This window comes from Anastrepha ludens, chromosome X (genome assembly GCF_028408465.1).
Source record: "Anastrepha ludens isolate Willacy chromosome X, idAnaLude1.1, whole genome shotgun sequence".
Classification (NCBI taxonomy): Eukaryota; Metazoa; Arthropoda; class Insecta; order Diptera; family Tephritidae; genus Anastrepha; species Anastrepha ludens.
Window position 1 is genome coordinate 96,179,716 of NC_071503.1, and position 16,891 is coordinate 96,196,606.

The 16,891-nt window shown below is 34.7% G+C and overlaps 1 protein-coding gene across 1 annotated transcript in view; it reads right to left on the minus strand.

Moving 5' to 3' along the window:
• The window catches only part of LOC128870494 (uncharacterized), a 107,105-nt gene extending 92,924 nt beyond the window's left edge, over positions 1–14,181 (minus strand). The window contains exon 1 of the mRNA XM_054113173.1: positions 13,685–14,181. The gene's annotated coding sequence lies outside the window, so the exon portion shown is untranslated. The remainder of the gene's footprint in view (positions 1–13,684) is intronic.
• Positions 14,182–16,891: the final 2,710 nt, after the last annotated feature.

The window sequence follows — 16,891 nt, forward strand, 5'->3', positions numbered from 1 at the left end:
AAGTTATTTACTTTATCTACTTGTTCGTTAGTTGGTGACAGAATAGCTCTTTCTTTAAACCAAGATATTGTCTTATAACTTATGTTATCAATGTCTGGATAGACATTGTTGACTAACTCTTGGATGTTGTCTATCAAAACACAAAGGTTTTCTAGGTTAATCCTTCCCTCACTTTGTGTTAATTCTCCATTGCCAACTTTTAGCAGTATCTCTGGAAATAGCCTGTTCTCACGTGAAGATGACGAAATCCTCATATTGGTTTTAAGCTCTAATTTATTGACATACGACTAAAGGTGGGATCTTTTTAGCGAAGCATTTATTTCGTCAGCACGTGTTCCTCGAGTCAGAACTGGTAGGATTTGACGGAAATCTCCTGAGAACAGAATTGTACATCCACCCATAGGTGCATTTTTGTTGCGCAAATCGCGCATTGTCCTATCCAGTGCTTCCACAGACGTCTTGTTTGACATGGTAGCTTCGTCCCAGACTATTAATGAGCAGTCACGCATCAATTTTCCTGTATTGCTCTGTTTAGAAACACTACAGACGCTGTTATCATCATCGGTGGCGATTTTCAGCGGGTGCTTCATTGTAGAGTGTGTGGTTCGGCCTCTTTCCAAAAGAGTAGCGGCAATGCCGGATGACGCAACAGCTAACGCAATTTTTCCGATAGATCTCAATTACTAATTACTGTTGTAATATCTTGAAAAATATTGTTTTTAAATATATGCTGTAAAGAGCCATATACATAGATCTATATGAAAACAACAATGTATTTAAGGTATTTAATTGGTTAAGGATTAATGTTGTACCCATTTGTTGAAATCGCTTCGAAAATAAGCTATTAGTTGTCGTAAAAAGTAAATGACAAAAAATGTTATTGTATGGAATCGATAGCAAACTAAACGCGCTCCGAATCAATAAAAACTATTCAAAAACTGTATTTTAATTATGTGCGATTTACTAATATAGAACCTGAAAATAGCGTTTTATTTCGCTGTAAAATTGTATGTACATATAATTACATGGAATTCAGTACATACATAGATACATATATGTATGTACATACGTCCGAAATGAAATAATGCGAGCGATTCGTAAATACATACATACATACGTCACCATACGATGTAATTCAACATTAATGAGGTGTGGTGAGATTATCGCTTAACGCCTGTTGCTTCATTCGGTTGACAGCGAACACACACACAAACAGCTTTTTTTGGAAAAAGAGCTGCTTTTGTTTAAACAATTTTGGTTAAATAACAAATAAATCAATTATCTTTTTTGATGCAGAACGAAAGTAAATATTTCAAAGTTAAACTTCAAGAAAGTTTCATTTTAATTGGTTGATTCGTTTATGATTTATGGCCATGAAAACAAAAAAATTATGTTTTTTTGCCACATTTTGACCGATTGCCACGCCCCCTTTATATATTTCTTCACATTATATAGATATAAACCTTCCTCTTCAATCAATCTATCTTAAAAAAAAAACGCATCAAAATCCGTTGCGTAGTTTTAAAGATTTAAGCGTATAAGGGGACATAGGGACAGAAAAAGCGACTTTGTTTTATAATATGTAGTGATTATATTATATTATATTATATTATATTATATTATATTATATTATATTATATTATATTATATTATATTATATTATATTATATTATATTATATTATATTATATTATATTATATTATATTATATTATATTAATATATATTATATTATATTATATTATATTATATTATATTATATTATATTATATTATATTATATTATATTATATTATATTATATTATATATATTACAATATATTGTTGTATATTATATTATATTATATATATTACAATATATTATTGTATATTATATTATATTGTATTATATTATATTATATTATATTATATTATATTATATTATATTATATTATATTATATTATATTATATTATATTATATTATATTATATTTTATTATATTATATAATATTAATGTTTATAATGTACGTTTTGTTTTCGTTTTCATAGTACGTTTCGAAACGAATAGTGTGACACACACACATTATTGAATGTAAACTTATAGTAAACTCGGAGGTAAAAACATAAATATGGTATTGCATCGGAAGTTAAATGTGCTTTTGAAAAATATGCTTCTGCACAAAAACTGCCATGGAACCGGTTAATTAAATATTACGCATGTTATCTAAGTATATCTGTTTTTATAAAGTACAAATTTTGTTCTAAATTATTTGTATCCTCGTAAGTCATATCAATATGTTTTATGCATGAGCCAATAAATAGGCCTATAAACATTCTCGGTCATACTCTCAGAGCTTATAACCCACAAACGTATTTGTGTGTACATTCATCTCTTTAATTAAGGAAACGCGGAAATGCCTCGAAAAACTGCTTCAAAAATTGTACGAAAGATATTTTTCGAAAACTGTCGAGGCAAATTAGTCGCGAAGGCAACCTCGAAAAGTCGCTTGTAAGTGTTAGTATTGCCTTTGTATCTGAATGTTCTGCGACTGAAAGAAAACAAAAAACAAGCAAAAGTAACTAGAAATTATAGCAGATAAGACTAACGGAAAACAATTGAAAAGAGATTGCTCAGCATGAACAAAGAGGTATACCTCAAGATCCCTACTTCTAATACAATACAATTTTTTTTGCATTAAAGTTCGTCCGAAAAAATTGCTTGAATTTTCATCTGAGTTTAGTAAGACATCAAAAATAAACTTTTTTGACTTTAGAGCCCTATTAATTCGAAAAGCTAAAAGCTACTAAAATCGAAAACAGCTTTAAATCAGAGTGGCAAAAAGCCATTCATCAAGAATTTCCTCTTCTTTTTCTTTTTGACTGCATCCTGCGATTGACTAAAAAATCAACTAACAAAAAAAACTAAAAACCATCACTTGACCCAAATAGTTCCAGCATCATAAATTTATACAATTATCATTTTTCACGCTATGTCTTTCCTTATTCTACATATAATTCAAGAGATTAAAAACTCCTTGAAGTACGGCAAAGCAGGAAAGAAATTGCATGCCAGAAATTTATGAAAAAAAAACACCTTAGACAGAATCTTTTCTATGTATTATATAACACTTGTGTGGGCTAAATGAAAGGCGAACGAACTTCGGCTTCAGCCACAAAAATTCAGTCCAGTTTCTAGCTATGGTCGAACATTTATAAAAATTCTTTTGTTCAAAGTTTTATAAAGTCTCATATTATGTAAATGCTGGTATCAAGGCATACTTTTCTGTTGGAACAAATTACATTGAAAAATCTATCTAAGTCTCCATGATGGAAGGAATAATGAGATGGCGCCTATTGTGGTACCGTTACTTTGTTCTCAGCGAATTTGACAATGAGTTACGTCGTTATAGCACCAGTATGGCCAGATTACCATTTTCTTAACTTGATTTAGAATTTTTTTTTTTTATTTAGTCTCGGAGTCTTAGTTCTTTCTTCATGACACTTTTCTAGCCTATTCTAATTAAAAGTAATGTTTATAATTTTGTAAAATATACATTTCTTAAAAATCAGTTCAATAATTCACTCAGTTTTATTTAGCTTTACTCTTTTTTAACATCTGATTGCATTACTCGCGATTGCGGTTCTTCTCCTTTTAGCAGTCAAATCTCTCTTTTGCTGCTGCAGTGTTGCCTAGCTTTGGATATAAAAACGCACTAAAATGCCCATTTAAGGAAAATAAAATACCTAATTTTTATTGTTTTACTTGAAACACTTTGTATGCGTGACAAATTGTCTTTAATATGTGCGTTTTTTCTAAATAAATATGTTATGGATATGTACAATTTAATTTATGAGTTTTTTTGTTAAAAGAAACTCTTTTGTTGAGGGAACGACTTATTTCCTATACTTCAGGTTATGTAACAAAATAAGGTACTCTTTTTGTAGAAATGTCGTTATGGGTTTTTAGTATTTTCTGGTATTTTGTTGCTTATTTTTACTGTGAATACACCTCTTGATGTCCTATGTCCTACTAAGGGTTAAGGACCGGAGGAAACGATTACACCTCTATGGCTTTTATTCACATTCAGTAAATTCAAATGTTTTTTAAAATGTGTAAAAAGGGTTTGAATGTTAAGAAGAGTTGAGAGAGGGAGATTTAGTATTCTTGTATAACCTTAAAGAGAGCAAAAAATTAAATTTAAACTTTCAAAATATCAAATTATGAAAGAACCAACAAATTTTCATTGACACTAAAATTTTGTCAGAGTGACCGCTTTTAACATTCTTTTATTTAATAGTAAAATTTTTTTAACTTATAGTTTCGGTAGCTTTAAATTAAAAATAAAAAGAAACAAACAAAAAGCGCTAAATTTATTGTGAAGAGCAAATGGAATTGACACTGCACAACTTGGCAAGAGTGACGTCACGCACTCTCTGATGGGCGCAATCTTGTTTCTATCATTCTTGCGTCTCCATCGAATGTGGCTGATGAGCAATTATTCAGTACTGAAAGTCCGCTCTATACCGATAGACGCTAGCAAAATGAAAATGCCGATACTACTGTAGGTAAAATATCAATTCCTGAAATGACAGAAGCGTTATGGTACACTAATTGCGGTAGAAAAACTAAACTCGTTATTAGTTGCCAATTATTTCCAGGTGTAGAAATTAAAAACATAGGAAGTGTGAAAAACAAAATGTAAGGAGTAGGTTATGCAAAGTAAAAGGCGTCTGACAAATTATTAAATTATTATTCCAAAGTACACTTTCTATCAGTCGAGTTTTAGTGATTGAAAGAAAAGTGCATGTCGGTAACAGAGTGAAGTGTAGAATAGTGTAATGACTGACGAATCGTTACATTTGGAAATTGGAAGGCCCGATAAGTTATATTATGAGCTGAAAGTAATTGAAACTTATGTACCTCTTTTTTCCTTTATTAACAAAAATATTGGACTTTTAAAGACTTGTTTACTACTTAGGTCTTTGAAAATGCTTAAAAGTCGATGTTCCTTCTCTAAAATTTTTAATTTCTCAAGTTTTTACTAAATATTGTTTTCTACGTACATATGTATAGGGTTTTTCAGTAAGAGCGCTTCAACTTTTGAACTTTTTTGAATAAAACACAAACTTTGACTTTTTTAACTAATTTTTTTTTTATTATCGAGTTTGAACATATACATTTAAGTATGAAATTCGATTTCTTTTGCATGACCACCGCGTGCACGTTTTTCGAAGTCCAATCGTTGAACCAAATTTTCGACTACTCTTTTGCATAAATCGGCCGAAATTCCAGCAATTTCGCGTTCAATATTGGCTCTGAGCTCACAAATCGTCGCCGGCTTGTTACTGTAGACCAATGACTTCACATAACCCCAAAACGGGACGGCTTGTTAAATGGACCGTAAAATGGCCGTAATGTTCTTAAAGTAGCAGCAACAGAATGATTATTTTCATAAAAAATTTGCACGATTTGCAATCGTTGCTCAAGTGTGTAGCGTTCCATGATGAAATGTATACTAATGAAGTTTACAAATGACAAGCGAAAAATAAAAAATTTTGCGTCGTTCGCCCTCCCTATCGGAAAAAAGTTACAGCGCACCTATTGAACAACCCTATATATGCAATGACACAAAATTGCTGTTTCGGTCACAAAAAAGAATTCACAATCCAATGAGTTAAAATATTCGTCCATATCAATAATTTTTTTTAACGATAAATTATAAGCAAAGCTCTACAACAGCTCAACCCCTAACTTTGCCAAATTCACTGAGAACCGAGTAGCGGTACTACGAAATGCGCGACTTCTAATTTTTTCAAACGTGCTCCAGCGAAGGGTTTTGGAATTGAAAGAGTATTTGAAATTGAATAAAGTTGCCACATAAGAAAAATCGCTGCTAGTGATTCGGCAAAACTATTAAAAATGTTTCTGTCACAATGAAAATATCTAATTTAATAAAAAGAAGGATTCAATTACTAGCGTTGTACAATGCTCTCAAAATCTCAAAACTATCACAGAGTTGCATATAATTTAATCATAGAATGCGTTTGCAAACTTTGTAAATTCTCTGTATGTATGTATATCCCTCGGGTCGAAGCCACGTGCACCTCAAGTTCTAGGCTTACTTCGGACATGAAACATCATAATGATAGAAGTTAATAGTGATTTTCGGTAACACATTCTTTGTGAATTATTGATTTCTTTTTTTTGAAGTTATTATGTTATGTTATTATGTTTTAAGTATGCACTAATTTATATTTAAACGATTTAGTTCTGATTTTTGTGAGTATTTTTTAGGTCAATGTAGGTCACTAACAGGAATTTGCATAAGAAAAATAGGCTGTAAATTTTATTGTTCAACAATGTAACTATATAATAATATTTAAAACAGCCAATAATAAAATCCAAAGTCTATTCATTTTTGACAGCAATTGGAAAATGTATTTTTTACAACAAAGTAAAATATCCTTAATATAAAAATCACAATATTGTCATTCTGTTACACGCAATCTATTTGGTCCACCACATGACCTGCTCCCCACTTATTTGTTCACTTCCTTCGTCCTCCGATCTTTCACCAAAAGTAAGGTAAGGGTCCGGCACTCGGAGTGTAACCAACTTCAGATCGCTCGCGCACCGTCACGGGCATCAGCTGTCTGTTAGTTGGCTAAATGACAGTCCAGAGTATTGTTTACAAGCGCGCGGAAGCATTTTGCGAGGGTAAATGCGAAAAAGAAAATCACGAATGAATTTCAAACGTAATAGTGTGATTGCATTATATCTGGATGGAAAATCACAAACAGCGATTTTTCCTGAGCTCGAGCACCTTAAAGTAAATAAAGTTTTTGTTTATCGCACAACGATACTGGTACCATCGCGAAATGTCATGGAGGTGGCCATCAGAAGACTGCAACGTCACGGGAAATGGTTCAAAAAGTGAAGAAGCGACTTGAGCGAAATCCCCGACGGAGTGCCAATCAAGTGGCGAAAGAACTGAAAATATCTGACTGTAGCCTCCGCCGCATCTGAAAAATGATCTTAAAGTCGAGCCTTACAATATCCAAAACACCTAAGCAGCAACAAGTCAGACTTGAGAGAGCGAAGAGCTACTTCGCTCGCCCCAAAGCGGTCAATTTCCGAACATTGTGTTTCCTGACGAAATTTGTTTTCAAATTGAGCAATTCGTAAACTCCCAAAACGATAGAGTTTGTTTGCCCGACCGTTCATACGAGAATATGAGTCATCGATTGGCCACCAGGAAGCAGCAACCAATTGTTTTCATCGAGCCTGTCGTCAAAGTAAATGCGAAATATTATCGGGAAAGTATTCTGGACATTGCTTTGAAGCCGTGGGCAGGCAAAGATTTCGGTGTCAGACCATGGACGTTTCAACAGGACTCGGCACTGCCTCACAAAGCTCGAGTGAACGAAGAATGGCTAAAAAACCTACGTTCCGGGCTTCATAATGTCCACACAGTGGCTCTCACATTCAGCAGACGCGAATCCGATCGATTATTCTCTTTGAGCCATTTTGGTGAGCAAGGTCCCAACTAAAACCAGTCTTGAGTAGTTGAAAAAATCCATTATCCGCGAGTGAACCAAAATACCTGCAATTCACATTCGGGCAACTTGCGATTCGTTTCTGGACCGTCTCAAGGCAATAGTCAAGGCAAAAGGTGGTCATATCGAGCAAAAGTAAATTGATTCTTAATTTTCTATTGTATTCACACATTTTTTACTTTGAATTGAATAAAAGTAATTTTCCAAACTAAATTTATAGCCTTTTTAATTGGTTACACTACGAGTTCCGGACCCTGTATAAGTACAATGTATTCATTCGTGCCAAGTTTCACTTGCTAGGTTAATTGGTGTTAGAGATACATATGTATATTACGTTTCACAGTTTGGTCTATGGTATATATCACATGCCACGCCCCCTATACCTTCTGCTCAAATATGAACGAGACGTTATCAATAAAACGGTCCGCGGATGACATATGGCAAAAAAAAAATTTTCTTTTTTTTGGTAGGACTGTTATAAGCTTACATGGCAAATTTCAGCGTGATATGTCACATAGTTTGTTTTCTGTGCTACTGTAAACAAGTCAAGCTCGAATGTGTTCTTCGAATTCTCTTTTATGACTTCAATTGTCTCAAAATGTTTTTCCCGGAGCGGCAACTTGAGCTTGGGAAACAGGAAAAAGTCACATGGAGCCATATCAGGCGAATACGGTGCTTGCGGAACGATATTAACATTATTTTTGTTCAAATAATCACGAACAAAACGTGATGTGTGAGCTGGTGGATTATCGTGATGCAAGAACCATGACTTGTCCCACAATTCCTTCCTTTTAAGACGAATGTTCTCGCGCAAACGCTTTAAAATGTCTAAATAATATTCAGCGGTAACCGATTTTGCGATTTGTGCGATTTTCAAGCACAATTTCCTTTACTTTCGTCGTTTACTGATGTTGCTGGACGACGTTCATGAGGCAAGTTTTCAACCGATGTACGGCCCTCTTTGAACGATTTGTACCACTGGAAAACACGTGCACGCGATAGAGCAGAGTCCCCATAGGTTGTCTGCAACATTTTTAAGGCGTCTGAAGCCGAAATTTTGTTGGAATAACAAAATTTCAAACAAATTCTTTGTTCAACTTGAATTTCCATCGTTAAATTCGAAGAACACACTCGAGCTTGACTTGTTTACAGTAGCACAGAAAATAAACTATGTGACATATCACGCTGAAATTCGCCATGTAAGCTTATAACAGTCCTACCAAAAAACAAAAAATTTATTTTTGCCATATGTCATCCGCGGACCGTTTTATTGATAACGTCTCGTTCATATTTGAGCAGAAGGTATATCGGTGATTTCGGTGTATGTTTCAGTGAGATCAGTGTAGCGTATTTGCATGTATTAATGGGTGCTTTTTTAGCAGCTTGAGAACTATCGAAATGGATAACTATGGACTGATAGCTGAGAATGGCAAAGTGAGTTGGCATTTCTGTTCAGGAATTTCTGTTTAGAAAAACGTTTCCAAATTGTGGAAATGTGAAAAAAAAATCAATTCGTCTATTTTACGTGTGGTTTACACACCGGTGGCATCATCGACCCTTATTTCTTTGGAAATGAGGAAGGAGCTGACTTTGCGGCGAATGGCAAATGATATCGAGCCATACTGACTACATTTTTGTTCCTAAAAATTAATCAGCTAACCAGCAACGACAATTAGTGGCGCATCTTGCCATACAGCGCGCTTAACGATCGATTTATTGGACTGATCGAATAGACCATGTAACTCGTAGCCATGGCGGACATATGATGGATAGGGTAGGTTAGGTTAAAATTGTTGCCCAAAGAATGGGCGAATAAATCAAATTCATCCGTTGTGATACCATTGCAAAGGAAGTTAGGTTGAGATTACTGAGTTACGGTTGTGTTAACCGTTTTATGCTGCTGAAGAAGTTGACCAGGTTTTTAATATCAAGGCCTGCTATATAAGCATGCATAGCAAAGAAATGAGAACCAATATGCCGAAATCTTAGCCCCGCGAGAACAGGGCACCCAAAGAGGAAGTGCTAAGATGATTTCACCTCATCCCCCATATAGCTGACGCGAAAAGGACTCGAAGTAATTCCGAGCTTCACAGCATGCATACCTCGCAGATAGTGTTCTGTGAGAACACTAGAAATTCGATAAATTCGAACGTCTCCGATCAACACGGGTCCAGAAAAATTTCGCGACTTTACAAGTTTGTGTACTTTCCCAGCGCTCGCTGAGTTGACGCGAAGCCCACCTTTCCAACAGCAGACCGCATTTAGCCAATGGAATCCCAGTTCTCTTCTTTCGTAGTGAAACTACCTCACAGGTCCCTTGTGTGACCAGCTCATCTGCCTCGTAGTTTCCTGCAATCTCGCTATGGCCATGTACCCAGATGAGCCTTATATCGAAGAATTTGCATGCGTTTGAAAGTGAAGCCAGGTATTTCCTAACCAGGCTCTTTCCCCAAATGTTGCATCCCACCCACTCCTTCCTTGATAGAATGTGAGTGGAGAATGTTCCGCTTGGACTAAGCAAGGGTGTCCATTGGTCTGTCGTCTAGGGGATAAGCCCAAAGTTTCTAAGGACACTTGAGTCTCCATAACTGAGCTCGAGCCTGTAGCCCGGGCCTCTCAGTCTGATTGCGCCACGTGCACCGGCAGTTTGATCGCGATGTCTACAGGTACTAAATTTTACATTGCGTTAGGCGCAAGAATAGGAGTAGCTCGAAGGGTGATTCTAATGAGCACTGGTCTTTGAGCTCTCCCATCTTTTCTTGGCTTTATAATGGTATTATAGATCCATAATACAAGTCTAGGCGAGAGGTCCCGTATTTTGCCAGTAGCATCCTTAAATACATACAAGGCTATTGTTGCCGTCGTTAGCTTTCTGTCAAGGATCGGACCTAAGTATTTCATCTTGTCAAAGAGCACCAAATTATAATAAAAAAATTTTTTTTCCAATAATATCGCTTTTTTGTATTTTCATTTTAAGTTCTCAAGCTCTTAAAAAACACCCGATTCATATAATGCTGATGATTCTAAATAAACATACATATGTATGTAAACTTAGTAGTAAACAAATTAGAGGTTTCGTTTTTATAAAGTTTTTTCTAACTTTATATGTAAAAAATATTTATTGACCTACATATATTTTATAAAATTTCAAAAGTAGCATAGTAAGTTATTTTTATTGAACATAATTTACTCAAATTTGTGCTTATATTGGCCCAGCCTCGAAATTTTACTACTCTTTTCTACTTATAAACTAATTATTTAAAAATATTTTAGTTTATCTTTTATTTTTTTATTATAATAAAATTTGAAAAGTAGATGTTTGTGAGATTGCCCCAACTTAATTATATTATATTATTTATAATAGTAAGGTAATATATGCACATACAATCGCAAGGTTGGGCTTGTTCGAGTTGTAATCCCAACCGTTATTTTGCACGATTTTTTAAAGTATCACGTTCGATGTGAAAATTTGGTAACTTAGGCAAAAGTATGGCGTTGTACCTATTGTGAATTCGGCCATTGTTGCGTACAAAGTCTTTTAAATCGGCATCAAGCTTTTAAATATTTATATAAAACTCCAGTATTTTCCAACTCCGTATTCATCTTCACCTACATACATATGTATGTATGTACATATATAACTATGCACAATAAGTGCCGAGCATCAGATATGTAAGTACCAGCTTAGCATTTGCAACAGGATTGCAAATGTTAATAAGCGCGGCTGTATTACGTATCTGGAACAAGCTTTGTCAATCACATACATATGTCCATACATATGTATGGTATATAATATTTCCAGAAAAATCCTTACGACATGTATGCAAAATGTGCTAGGAAATTATGTGTTTGCGTATGTTCGTAATAGTACATCGTATATTATATTATTAGTACGTTTCTTTGTAGGTTTGGTTGAATATGATAACTTCAATAGTCGAAATTGGGGATGATTTACCCCTTTCCTTCCGAGTAAAACAACGAGTTATAAGGCATAGTCCACGCAGTTCGTTGGTTTATTATAGCGACATGACAAAGAACGAACAAGTGAAATGAATAGAATTTGCAAAAGAAACAAACACAAGCTGTAATACCAACTACCACGACGATGTCAGGAACACAGCAAGCGGGTACCAGACAAGAGACACTTGTCAAACGGCGACATCGTGGCGTCTACGTTGATTTAACTATTCAAATTTAGTTTTTGTTATGCCATTCATATGTACATATGTATGGTATGAATGATATATTCGTTTGCTGCGACGCTGCCAATGCTTAAAAGGGAATATTTGCGTTTTTGTACAAAGCAAACTCTTACTTTATATTGTATTTTCCTCAGATTCCTTTTAGATTAATAATTATTTCATAATGATGTATGCATGGATAAGTAAAACTTACTGTATAAAATTTCAGCCGAGAACAGATATGTATGTATGTATGTATGTGCATATATACATTCATACACATGCATATACATATATACATATATGTATATATACGAATGGCAAATTTATTTTTATCGACGAACAAATTTTTCGACTTACGAAGTTGCTGCGCTCTAAATCAGCAGCTTGAAATTACAGGCGTTTGTATATACATTCATATATGCGGCATTTACAAAGAATTTGATTCATATATGTACATATATACATATGTACATATATGTACATATTCGTAAGTGTATAAAAGTATACATAAGTTTTTAAATCATAAATGTAAAACTAAGTCTACTCCTTAAACTTTAGAAAACAATCACTTCCATACAAATATAAGTACGTAAATACGTACTTTTGTAAGTATGTACTCAACCAGACGCGAGCACATAAATACATATGTATGTATGTATCTTAATGGCTGATACAATATAGCCTATTTAACACTACCCTTGTATGGCGAAGTGTAATCCCAAATATCGCCGTATGTATGAGTATGTGTATGTTCGGGTAGTTCTTGAACACATTAGAACTGAATATTGAAGAGGTCTGAACACATACCAGTGTAAATGATACACAACATGTAACTAAAACAATACGATAAACATAAGACCCACAGGACTGCGATATCAATTTATCATCAAATTCTACCGAACAGAAACTTAATAAGAAATAATTACACACAAACATATGTATGCATTTTATTAAAAAGTTTTGCTTATTCTGCTGACTTCTTATTTAGAGAACACTCAAAGTTGTCACTCACCCTATGTATATAAGGGCTAGTTTTTTAGACAAAGCTCGGCTCAGCTGAATTTTTAGAGTAGGTTTTACCCTGATATTTAAACGTTAGCTTTACAGTAAGCACGAGTTAAAATTAATGTTCAATTTATTTAGAAAAAGCTTATTTGTTTAATGCAGTTCACATATATTTACACATACATACTTAATAATGGCGGCCGCCGTAGCTGAATGGGTTGGTGCGTGACTGCCATCGGAATTCACAGAGAGAACGTAGGTTCGAATCTCGGTGAAACACCAAATTAAGGAAAAACATTTTTCTAATAGCGGTCGCCCCTCGGCAGGCAATAGCAAACCTCCGAGTGTATTTCTGCCATGAAAAAGCTCCTCATAAAAATATCTGCCGTTCGGACTCGGTTTGAAACTGTAGGTCGCTCCATTTGTGGAACAATATCAAGACGCACACCACAAATATGAGGAGGAGCTCGGCCAAACACCCAAAATGGGTGTACGCGGCAACTATGTATATATACATATACAATAATGCATACATGTATGTACATATGCACATATGTACAAATGTATGCAGGGATGCAGATGCGGCTTCATACCTACGTACATATATAATAAGTTATGAGCACGTGGTGGTTATGTCTTTCGACTCACATATTGAATACATACAGACGTTCATATACTGGGAAATCTTTTCTGGCTTTCGTTTAATTCGGAAATATACATATTATCCTTTAGGAAAATTATTTCCTTATATATTATCACTATATTATATCGAAATTTGAATTCCAGCACTTTGTTATGCTTTCATACATATATATGTATACACTGATTAGGGAACACAGCTTTTTCTATAATTTGTCTTATTCAAGTATACTAACCATACCAACTAAAGGTTTAAAAACTACAGTTTTATAATTCCCGATTTAAATATAAATTAAATTAAGTAAAAAAAGTATTAGCATACCAATGTCACAAATAACTGAAACCAAAGATAAGATTTCTTATTTCACCTTGAAAATCACGTGAATAATTTTCCCGGTACTCACGCTTTGAAATTCGCAACGCAAACTTTTTGTATACATTTTATTTCTTTATTCTATTGGATTGTTTGGAGAGCAATTCAACACAATTCACCAATTTTAAATTTATAAAATAGCAACTTAATGTCCACAATAAGCAAAATAACCGAAGTACTATAAATGTATGACAGAATCTAACGTTGGCATTATAGTCATGCTCGTATGGCGTGTTGTGACCGTTATGTTTCATTTGATTTGACCAATTTTGCGAGGCAGCCAACCAAAGCAGCTTTTAAGACTGAAAGCAACAACAGCAAGCGCCAGTCAGGCTGCCAAATTTACGAACACAGCAACAACTGCGAATAAGAAGCGGCTCAACAGCATTTACAACAACCACAATATAGAGAAATACTTATAAAATGGAATGCGTTGAATACGAATATTACCTCGCAACAGTTTGGAAATGAAACTAAGTTTGTGAAACCAACAACATTTGCAATAACATCAAACATTAACAACCCGATGAAGAATAAATCGTTATAAAGGTTATCAAGCATTAAAAATAAATGTTCTGGCTTCAAACTTTGAAATGTAAAACTGTACATAAATATGTATGTATGCAATTGTACAAAAGAGTTACATATGTCTGTGAATTCAATTGAACTAGCTTAGGAACAGTGCAAAACTCCCTTCTTCATTTCTAAACTGAACGCAACCTCACTAAACGCAATTAAACCTCGTTTCATCATACATTTATATATGTATGTACATAGATACATACTCGTACTATGTATATAATTGGCGCTTTTATCTCTGTTAGGTGTTTGGCCGAACTCATCCTCCATTTTATGGGGGGCGTCTCGATTTGGTTCCACAAAATGGAGGGGCCTACAGTTTTACGCCGTCTCAGAACGTCAGATGGTTTTAATGACGAGATTCTTCATGTCAGAAATACACTCGGAGGTTAGCTATTTCCGCTAAGCATTTTCTATCATTTTGAACATTTAGAAATGTCTATAAACTTAACAACATTCGCTCTGATATAGGCAAATATCCCAAAAAGTACAAAACCGCAGAGCTTGTAAGAACTAGCAAGCTTTCAAAGCACATTTAAAAAAAATGGCAAGTTATACCGCAATCTACATACATATATATGTATGTAAGTATAGCTATACACTTTTCTTATGTCACCTTATTTTTATTTCAATTTTTTCACTATAGATTTTTTCTGTTTATGGTCTCAGCACACGCTTGAAAACACAATTTACCTTTTATTGCAAGTTTTCAGGTAAAAGAACTACAAAACAACTTTCGCATAAAAGAACATTATTCCTGTTATGATTCAATACCGACCCCCTAGCCAATACCAATATACTATATTGTATATATTTATGTATATATGTACTTAGCCCTGGCATAAGTTCTGTTAGAAGTTAAGTCCATTATAGACTGGAAATTGTACTTTTATTACTGAAGTTAGTTTTATTTAATCTTGTAAATATTAAAAAAACTACCTTTAAATTTTCATTTTAAATGGTCACCATTTGCTTTTACACAAGTTTTCAAACGATTAGGTCATTCAGCTGTTGCAGCACACACTGTTTTCATAGATATTGACGTCACTGCTCGAACCAAAGATTGTTTAAGACTCTCCAAATTTTTGTGAGGTCTTCGACAAGCTATGTTCTCCACTTCTGACTTCCGGACGGACAATCTTCTGATCAACTGCTTCCCCACGCCTTCTGAGATATCCTACAGGTACACTTTTGGCCTGGTATTAACCCCTTTTTCGCAGAAATAAAGAAATGTAACGCCAAACTAGTACGCAGGCTGGATGGTAGCTGTGCTGAACCCTTGGAACAACAATTTTGCGTCTTTAGAAGTATTAGCATAGATTTTGTCGTTTCGCTTATGAAAGTTTTCTTCAACAGTGAAAACTGTTTCATCTGTGAAGAGAATATTTTCACGTGTCACCGAAGAAGCTGCTTGCATCTGTTGAGTCTAATTTTATTCGAGCACATTGACAAAAGATGATCTGTTGAGCGACGAAAGGGTTTCATCTGAGATCATCTCTAATTAGTCTTGGCATGGATCTGGTCCATACATTAATTGGGCATGATTTTCTGTTTCCTAAAGGGATTTCTACAAATACTTTCTCAAACGGCTGCACTGATTCGAGCCACGCGAGCACTTCACTTCTCTTTCTGTCTGTCGCTTCAGACGTTTGGGCAAAACGATTGATCGTGTGGTAAACAAAAATTCTCGAAATATTAAGTTTTTTCAGCAATTCATAAATCTCACTTGCACTTTTACAACATTAACGTAATGCAATCACTTTTCCTTAGCTTTCCACTCCATTGTTAACAAACGAAATGTCCCACCAAACTGACTATAATTTATTAGTAAACAATGCATACGAACAAAAGCAAAAACAGCGGAACTTTTTGCGAATTTGTTCTCGTCGTATGCATTGTAAAATTTGTCACAGAATTTGTGGCAAGACCATATACATATATGTACTTATGAAAAAGCTTCACATTATCAAGGTTCATTAGAAACTTTGAATGTACTTCTTCTTCTTAATTGGTTAGATAACCGCTTACGCGATTTTGACCGAGTTTAACACAGCTTACTTATCGTTTCTTTCTCATCTCTAACCGGCACCAGTTGGACACACCATGTTAAGCCAAGTCCTTCTCCATCTAATCGTTTCAAAGTAGAGGAGGCCTTCCTCTTCCTCTACTACCACCAGCTAGTACCGCATCGAATACTTTGAGAGTTTGTATACATTCGGACGACATGACCTGCGATATTCGCTGTCGCCAATGTGCAAAGATCCAAAAATTTTCCGCAGAATCTTTCTCTCATACACTCCAAGCAACGCTTTATCGGATATTAGGACGGTCATGACGAGAGCTTTGTGGAGTGTTATGCTGAAAACAGTGAAGCCCGTAAACGCAATTCCGACCCAGCTGTTTCAATCAAACTAATGAGAACCCCATGTAAACGAAAAGTTCCTTCCTTCCGTATCATAGTACCGTAGATTTTATTTCACGATTATTAAAAAAATTCCGTAGTTTTGACCCAGCTGATTGCTCTCTCACCACGCAGTGTTGCCAAGCAGTACATTTCGAAATATTTTACAAAATAAA